At 43.0% G+C, this 9,559-nt stretch overlaps 1 long non-coding RNA gene across 2 annotated transcripts in view; it reads right to left on the reverse strand.

Moving 5' to 3' along the window:
- Positions 1-8,451, reverse strand: part of LOC133274972 (uncharacterized) — a 197,754-nt gene extending 189,303 nt beyond the window's left edge. For both annotated transcript variants that reach the window (XR_009745346.1, XR_009745345.1), the window contains exon 1: positions 8,328-8,451. This is a non-coding gene — a long non-coding RNA (uncharacterized LOC133274972). The remainder of the gene's footprint in view (positions 1-8,327) is intronic.
- Positions 8,452-9,559: the final 1,108 nt, after the last annotated feature.

Consider the following 9,559-nt stretch of genomic DNA (forward strand, 5'->3'; position numbering starts at 1 on the left):
CCATTAATCTCCAGGAACAATCTGTATGTTCCCGTCAAAAGGAACTTAGCAGCCCAGAGAATACGTGGACTATTGGAACAACACGAGCCTCAAGTCCTCAACAGGACTTGCCCAGAAGATGGCAGCTCAGCTCTCGCGAGCAGCTGACTCACCGAGGGCGGACCCAAGAGGCTCGGTGGCAGCTGTGAGCGGTTAAAAACCTGCCCAGGGAGCACGAGCGACCAGGAGAGCGGTGAGCAGAGCAGGTCGAGGTAGTTTGCGCGGGCAGGCGAGTGGGGTGACCGCCTGATCAAGAGGACTCGACTGGAGGGCAGGAGGAGGAAGGACTGCTTGCTTGTGCAAAGAGACGTAGATGGACCGATCGACCAGATAGATTATGGTCACCACTCGATCAAAACCTGTAGTTAGGAATAACGTGGGTACCCAGACTGAGCCTTCCTGCAGACACGTGGCCTTGCTCTTTATGTGAAAGAGCAACTAGAATGTATTGAGTTCTGTCTAGGGGCAGATGAGGACCAAGTGGAAAGTCTGCGGGTGCGAATTAAGGGACAGGCTGGTACAGGTGGCACAGCTGTGGGGGTCTATTATAGACCTCCTGATCAGGACAAAGGAGTTGATGAGGCTTTCTACAGGCAATTGAAAGCAGCCTCACGACTACATGCCTTGGTCCTTATGGGGGATTTTAACTAACCCGATATTTGCTGGAAGACTTACACAGCCAGTCATTCACAGTCTAGGAGGGTCCTCCAGTGCACTGATGACAACTTCTTAATGCAAATGGTGGATGAACCAACTAGGAGAGGAGCGCTGGTGGATCTGGTACTCACCAACAAGGAGGGTCTGGTTGAAGTAGTGACGGTCAATGGCAGCCTGGGCTGCAGTGACCATGATGAGATGGTGGAGTTTAGGATCTTGTGTGGGAGGAATAGAATACCTGCTGAACCCAGGACACAAGGCCACATTTCTGGATTTCCGAAGGGCAAACTTTGGCCTCTTCAATCAATTGCTAAGGGAAGTATCATGGCAAAGGGTACTAGGTGGTAAAGGGGCTCAAGATAGTTGGTCAGCATTCAAGGACCACTTCTTAAAAGCTCAGGATCAGAGTGTCCCAGTGAGTAGGAAGTCAAGTAGGGGAGCCAGGAGACCGGCATGGTTAAACAAAGAACTGCTGGGCAAACTCATACAGAAAGAGAATCTATGGATTATGGAAGGAGGGGCTGGCCACTTGGGAGGAATATAGGACAGCTGTTAGAGGATGTAGGGAAGCAATTAGGACAGCTAAGGCCTCCTTGGAACTTAATCTGACAAGTCAGGTCAAGGACAATAGGAAGGGCTTCTTCAAATACACAGCGAATAAAATCAACACAAGAAGCAGTATAGGCCCATTGCTGAATGAGGTGGGTGCCCTGGAGACAGAGGATATAAAGAAGGCAGAAGTGTTGAATGCCTTCTTTGCCTCTGTCTTTACTCCTAAGGACTCTCCCCAGGGGACCCAGATTCCTATAGCCCTGGAAGGAGTCAAGATAAGGGAGGAGTTTGCTTTAGTAGATGAGGATTGGGTTAGGGATCAGTTAAGTAATCTGGACATCTATAAATCGATGGGTCCGGATGGAATACACCCGTGGGTGCTGAGGGAGCTGGTGGAGGTCATTGCTGAGCCACTCTCCATCATCTTTGGTAAGTTGTGGGAAACAGGTGAGGTGCCTGAGGATTGGAGGATGGCAAATGTCACGCCTGTCTATAAGAAGGGCAAGAAGGAGGACCCGGGTAATTGTAGGCCGGTCAGCCTTACCTCCATCCCTGGAAAGGTGATGGAACAACTTATTCTTGACACCATCTCTAGACATATCAAGGATGAGGGGTTCATTAACAGCAGCCAACATGGCTTTACCAAGGGGAAGTCATGTTTCACCAACCTTATAGCCTTCTATGAGCAAGTAACTAGATGGATGGATGATGGTAGAGCGGTAGATGTGTTTTTTCTTGATTTCAGTAAGGCATTTGATACTCTCTCCCACAGCATCCTCATAGATAAGCTAAGGAAGTGTGGGCTTGATGATCAGGTAGTGAGGTGGATCAAGAACTGGTTAGAAGGAAGAAGGCAGAGAGTTGTGGTCAATGGGGCAGAATCTAGCTGGAGGTCTGGGACTAGTGGAGTCCCTCAGGGGTTGGTACTGGGGCCAGTGCTGTTTAATATTTTCATCAACGACCTGGATGAGGGAACTGAATGTACCCTCAGCAAGTTTGCTGATGATACTAAACTGGGAGGAGTGGCTGACACACCAGAAGGCTGTGTTGCCATCCAGCGAGACCTGGACAGGTTGGAGAGTTGGGCGGAGAGGAATTTGATGAAATTCAACAAGGGCAAGTGTAGAGTCTTGTATCTGGGGAAGAACAACCCCATGTACCAGTACAGGTTGGGGGCTGACCTGCTGGACAGTAGTGAAGGGGAAAGGGACCTGGGGGTCCTGGTGGACAGGAGGATGACTATGAGCCAGCAGTGTGCCCTTGTGGCCAAGAAGGCCAATGGCATCCTAGGGTGCATTAGAAAGGGTGTGGTTAGTAGGTCAAGAGAGGTTCTCCTCCCCCTCTACTCTGCCTTGGTGAGGCCACATCTGGAATACTGTGTCCAGTTCTGGGCCCCACAGTTCAAGAAGGACAGGGAACTGCGGGAGAGAGTACAGCGCAGACCTACAAAGATGACTAAGGGAATGGAACATCTCCCTTATGAGGAGAGGCTGAGGGAGCTGGGGCTCTTTAGCTTGGAGAAGAGGAGACTAAGGGGTGACCTCATCAATGTTTACAAATATGTGAAGGGTGAGTGTCAGGATGATGGAGCTAGGTTTTTTTCAGTGATGTCCAGTGATAGGACAAGGGGCAATGGGTGTAAAGTGGAGCATAGGAGGTTCCATGGGAACATCAGGAAAAATTTCTTTACTGTGAGAGTGACAGATCACTGGAACAGGTTGCCCAGGGGGGTTGTGGAGTCTCCTACATTGGAGATATTCAAGGCCCTCCTGGTCAAGTTCCTGTGTGATGTACTCTAGGTTACCCTGCTCTTGGAGGAGGGTTGGACTAGATGATCTTTTGAGGTCCCTTCCAACACTTAGGATTCTGTCATTCTGTGATTTATAATACCATTCTTCTCAAACACTGGAAAAGTTTCTTTCCTTTTACAACTGTGGATATGCAGCCTGCTCTTTGTGGTGTCTGTATCTAGTGAGGTAACAGAGGGGCTGAAGAAGTCAGCAGAACGCTCTCATCACAAGTATGAAAATACGGGGTTTAATCTCTACCTTAGAAAAAGACAAAGTTTTAGTGATGCAAACAAGTTCCATGGTTTTACCTTGAAATTAAATGTAACAAAGGATTTGAAATAGAAAGCGAGGGTCAAAAGTTTTTTTAGCTGAAGAAAAAACATCCATGAGACTGACAAGTATTAGTAATCTTCATCTTAAAATATCCATGAAAATAAAACAGAGGGATGGATATTGTTTACTTTAAAAACAATTTCTTTTCAAGAAACACTTTCTGGAACTAATTTACTAAAACAATGTGACCTTCGCTCAGTTTTTCCTTTTTGGAAAACTGAAAAAGAAGTTTCAAATAGGAAAAACATGGGCTGCTGAATGAGGGGACAAGAATGAGGATTAAAAGGAGCAATATTCTCCAGCATATCTTATGATGGCAAATATTTTCCAAAACCTAAAAGCAAAGTTAACCAAACCCAGTCCTTAGGTCTGTGCACCCATCTACTGCCTCAGACAACTGCAGACAATTGAAGGTGCTTGGCTAAAATCTTAAACGAGCAAGCTTTTTGTTTAGCCACATTTCAGTCTGCAGCCAGAAACAAGCAAAGAGACCATTTATGTGTTACCCACTTTATAACATAAACCAAAATACCTGTTATTTTGTTTCTGGGGTGGGTTTTTTTGCCCAGATCATGTAATACACCTTGGGGTTTATCCAGTCTTGATTGAAAAACCCCTAAAACATATAGATGCAGTAGATTCTCAATTGCCTTAGAGATACAGTTCTACTTCTTAAGGACCTTCGAGATTGAACACTGACTTTTGCTTAAGCTTAAGCTTGCTGATATTGGTAATGATAAGGCCATAACAACATAGAGATAACATACGTTCACATTCATATTCAATAGCTCATTAATTCCAAAAACTATGTTCCTTCCCTAGAACACAGCATTTTGGTTGGGGGTGTCATCACCTTCAGTCATCACCTGAAGACCATGCTAGTGCATGTGGATTACAGGGCACAGTTTCTATCCTTTACACATCATCTACGTTCTTTGCTGTATGAGCACCTCTTTATTCAAGTACTTTTTAACAGGCCCATCTGATGAACTACCACAATGAGAATATTCTATAGAAACACTATAGTATTTTCTGACCTTTATGTCCCTTGCAAATTTAACCATTCATATACGATTTATTAGCAAGAAAATAGCGACACTAAAATGCACCTACAGACATCTGCATACAAGTTGCCTCTATTTATCTGACCTAAATGATTAACTGTAAATCCATTTAGGATGTTCTGAATCAAGTAAACATATTGCTATTTCAGTATCACACGATGTGATACTAAGGGCTGGGGAGAGCAAACAGATTTCCATATCTCTTTCTTACCATATGGTTATAATATACTTTTTCTTAGTATTTAAAAATGACAAAATCATGTTTGTTTGGCATGGCATATTTTCATTGGGCATTTAAAGCTTCTATTTACATCCCATAAGACTGTATTAATTACGTCCCAAATTGGCATTTAGTGTTTTGACCATTAAAAATAGCGTGTAAAAACTTTCTTCAAAGTTCCTATTATCCTAAGTTGGCAAGGTTTAACAACTGTAAGTACTTACTATATGTTAAGACATCAAATCCATGTAATGGATTAAATACTGACTTCTTACTTGTATAAAACTCTCATTTGTCTTATTCAAGTTCCAAACCTTTTAAGCATTACCAATAATCTCAATGCAATTTGCTCAGCAACATTAAGTTCACCATCTGCTCTCAATAACAGTACAATTTTTTCTGGGCATGTCTGAAGCTTCAGGATTATTCCCGTTAAGTTTGCTTGTTTAAAAATCATTAATGCAACTAGAATTATTTCTATCGGATGGATCTTGTGGACAGAATCACTTGTGATTAAGTATTGGTGTACCTGAGGTATGTTGAGGAGACATGGAAGAGGCAGTGGTTTAGTTGTGGAACAGGTTTTCCTGCAATTTCAATGAAAAAATTATGTTTCTGTCCTGTTTTTATTAAGACTCAACAGAACCATTATCCCCCCAAAACATCCCATTTTTTGTTGAATTAAAAAAGAGCAAACTGAAATCTCAGTCCACACAATCCTCAAATGAACAGTCTAACCTCATCTAGCAACAAAACTGAGTGGAAGACTCCTGTTGTTTTCTTTGAATCAAGCTCTTAATTCCACAGCTGAAAACCAAGTTAGTTTGAAGAAGAGGGAATTGCTCAACAGACATTACTGAGCTAGTTGCAGTCTGCACCTGTTCCATCTGTGGTCTGTACCATCAAGCAGAGCAATGGTACAGATGCAGCCCAGCACCTCAATAAATTGAGTATTGGTTTCAAAGAAACTGTTCAGCTTTGTGACCTAACTTCAGCTCCCATAGCCAACTGCTCAGGGGTGGCATCTGTCAGCATGGGCAGGTACAGCAAACAGTCTGAAGGGCCTAAAAAAGTAGATTTAAGCTTTCTGAAGAGAATCAACTCACCCATCTATTTTGAATCATAGAATTACAGACTGGTTTGGGTTGGAAAGGAACTTACGATCATTCAGTTCCAGCTCCCTGCCACAGGCAGGGACACCTTCCGCTAGACGATGTCACCCAAGGTTCTGTTCAACCTGGTCTCGAACACTGCCAGGGATGGGGCAGCCACAGCTTCTCTGAGCACCCTGTGCCAGTGCCTCACCACCCTCACAGTAAAGAACTTCTTCCTTATATCTAACCTGAACTTCCCCTGTTTCAGTTTGAACCCATCACCCCTTGTCCTATCGCTACAGTCCCTGATGAAGAGTCCCCTCCAGCATCCTTGTAGCCCCCTTCAGATACTGGATACTTGTAGGTCCCCACCCTCCTTCGGCAAGTTAGAAGTTAGAAAATAAATTTGCATTCTGAAAACAAACTGGAAGCAAAAGAATCAGCAGACTGGGTTTTGCGGGGAAGAAGATATTAAACATAGATAACATCACACAGCAAACATCAACACATGACAACACACCCATTTCTGGGACCCAAAAGTAACAAATTTAAATTTTACAGAGATACCACCATTTCCTAACTAGATATCTCAGAGCATCCTGCTTTAAAGATTCCGATTGCTACGCTGTCCTTCAATAGTCAATGTAAATGGCACAAAAGAAATCTATGAAAACATTGTTTCTGTTATAAACTACTCTGACCAGGGAGGATGTCAGAGGAGGATGTTTTCCAGACAGTATCCTATCTATTGTTTAAAACAGGTGCTCTTAGAGATCTTTGTTCAGAATATAAACAAAGCCGAAGCACTTAAAGTTCATCGAATGCAATCACAAAAAGCCAAACAAAACACAGAATGATGTTGACTTTTAATGCCTCTGAGTGGATACTTTTAAACTGGCAAGATCCATCAGAGCCTTGGGCGACAGTGTGAGGCGTCACTGTCCATAGCTGTGAGGTGGAACTGGATGACCTCAAGGTCCTTTCCAATCCAAACCACTCTGTGATTCTATGACCTTATGCTGGGTTTTCTGTCAAAATGACACTGGGTTCTCAATAACTACACTTTTAATAATTACTACTTCAGTAGCTACTTTAAGATTATTACAAACACCTAGAAATTTAAAAGCTCCAACAGCGTTGTTGTAATCTCATTTCAAAACGTCAGTCAAAAGGAAATGTTAGTGCCTATTTTTTTCAGATCTGATGGTCACAGCTGGTGGCATCTCCTCTTGCTCTACTTCTCAACTAACAGAAAGGAGCTAATTCAAACCCACAATTTTTTCCCCAGATAAAAAGTATCTGATACTTGCCTATTCTTAAACTGCCAGACAAGGAAAAAGATTTATATATATTTTTATACATATATATATGATACCAATATGCATGGCCCCTTTCACTCAAATGCACATGACTCCCACTTACCCTGAGGTTGGAAATTGTGTCACTGATGAACAATGATGGACAGAAAGTAATTATCAATATTAAACTAATTTTCCTAATTTCATTTTCAATTACCAGGTTATGAAGGCGAAGAGTAATACAAAAGAAAGTTATATAAAAACACCACAGAATATTCTGTAACATCATGCTACAATTTAGTGTAATCTATTCCAATCCCTCACGCAGAGCAAGGCCAACTTAGACCCATTGCAAAGGACTTTGTCCAAGCCAGTTGGAATATTCCCAAGACAGGAAATTTTGCAATCACTCTGGGAAATCTGGTTCAGGGGCTGACCACTCTCATGGTGAAAAGCCATCTTCTTAATATCTAAATGGGATGTTCAATGTTCCACCTTGCATCTGTTGCCTCTCCCCCATCACTGTGCATCTTTAAAGAGAGTTTGGCTCTGTCTGTTTTATGCCCTCCCAGTAGGCAGCTGAGGACAGAAATTAGATCTCCCTTCAAGGCTGAACTTGGTTCTCTCAGTTGCTCCTTACATTCTGAGTCCTCCTGCCTGCATTTCTACTGGACTTCCTCCAGTAATGTCACTGCCTGCCTAGTATGGGGGAGGCAGAAACTAGACAGTGCTCCAGATGTGGTGTCACCAGTGCCAAACAGATGGGAAAGATCACTTCCCTATGTCGCGGATAGAGTCATGCACTTCGAGACGCTAATATAAACCAGCGTGCTAACAAAGTTCAATGGTAAATACAACAGTGACTTAACATGATTCAATGGCAAGGTACACTTGATTATTTCCTGCGTAGAGGACAGGGTTAGACAAAACCATCAGGGAGACCTTCCTGCTGAATCATGACATTCAGAAAGGACCTTCGTGCTTTCTAACCTCCTTTTCAGAGAAGAGTCTAGGCATGGCTGGATCCAATCCTAATCTCGCATTTGGTCAACGGTTCATGCCTAAAGGACTCTGCATGCATGATCAATCCTTCATATCACTTAGCTTTCAAAGTTTAGTATGCTATTAATCACTTACCAAGAATCTGTTGCAGCATGGAATCTCTCAGCCTCGAGGAGTAACCTTGAGAGGTATCCCTGCTCAAGGGAAGATCTCGCTGCCTTACAGGAGTGCTGAACAGGCCCTGCACTACCCACTATTTATAAAGTAAAATGATTTACTTAAAAGTTGTATTTGCATGCAACTGGGTCACCATTCCAGACAGCCTTTGGCTAACATGTTGCCTACCATTCCCAACGTTCAGAGTAAGCTCCACTGATGATTATGGCTGGGGGGGGGGCACACCACAACAGACTACTGGCTGCTTTCTTACTAACATAGCTCAAGATACTGTTTGCCAAGCAGCACACTGGCAGCTTATGTTCCACTTGCCCACCACAAGCCTGCATCTTTTCCCCCAAAAAAATGCTTTCCATCCAGCTGGTCTCCAGTTTTTCTCAGTGCACCAGGTTTGTCCATCACAGGCTGGGGACTTTGCACGTGTCTTTTTTGAACCTGATGAGGTTTACCACAGACCAGTCTTGAACCATGTCAAGGTTCCTTTAAATAAGCAACTCTGCCCTACACCATACTGAATGCTCCTCTATTTTGTACTGCCTTAAAATTGCTGAGTCCAACACTTTCTCACTGTCCAGGATATTAATAAAGACAATGACCAGCATATTTCAAACTCACTTCAGAAAATTATAATTAAATCCATCTCTACAATGTCTTTGGGCAAGATGCGGATGTCATTTCCTAAACAAATTCAAAGTAATTCTTCTAACAACATTTAGTGAATAAACGAGCACAAACAAGAATCTAATCTCTGACTAACACACTGTAGTTAGCTTCCTCATCTGAAGAGTCATTCCTACCAGTACAAAAAGGAGGGCAGGTCAGTATCAACAGTACAATAACCCAATGCACTATAACCAGTAGTTTGGAAGAATAAGCATACAGTATGGGTGTTAGAATCCTAAAGTGTTAAAAAATTATTACTCACAGAAGTTCCCACATTCCTGTATAACTAAAATAAAGAAGAAGGAAACCCCACTGAAACAACCTGGTTTTGCAATTGATGTCTACAAGATCAATGCTGGTCTGAAGAACCTTGAGCTCCTTGCCCACGCTGCGTAATAACTCAGGAGTAGAGCTGGCTCTTAGAAAAAAGGCCAGATATGCCAGATCTGAGGGTTTCTTACTTGACGGATCCAACTGTCCTCTCCCACCCAGGTACCACCATGCTCCGAGATGAGGACAACACTCGGTCATGTTATTTCTGACATGCTTTCCAGAAGATCTTGTTTCAGGAGAGGCTTTGACAGAGCTGAGGATATTATACATGTCTTTCATTCAGCCATTTGCTTTTCAGATATTGCATCGAGTTGTATTTCTTTACCGAATCAACAAA

This window comes from Pezoporus flaviventris, unplaced genomic scaffold (genome assembly GCF_033815535.1).
Source record: "Pezoporus flaviventris isolate CSIRO_AGI_PZ_B2104156 unplaced genomic scaffold, CSIRO_AGI_Pfla_v1 ptg000037l, whole genome shotgun sequence".
NCBI lineage: Eukaryota > Metazoa > Chordata > Aves > Psittaciformes > Psittacidae > Pezoporus > Pezoporus flaviventris.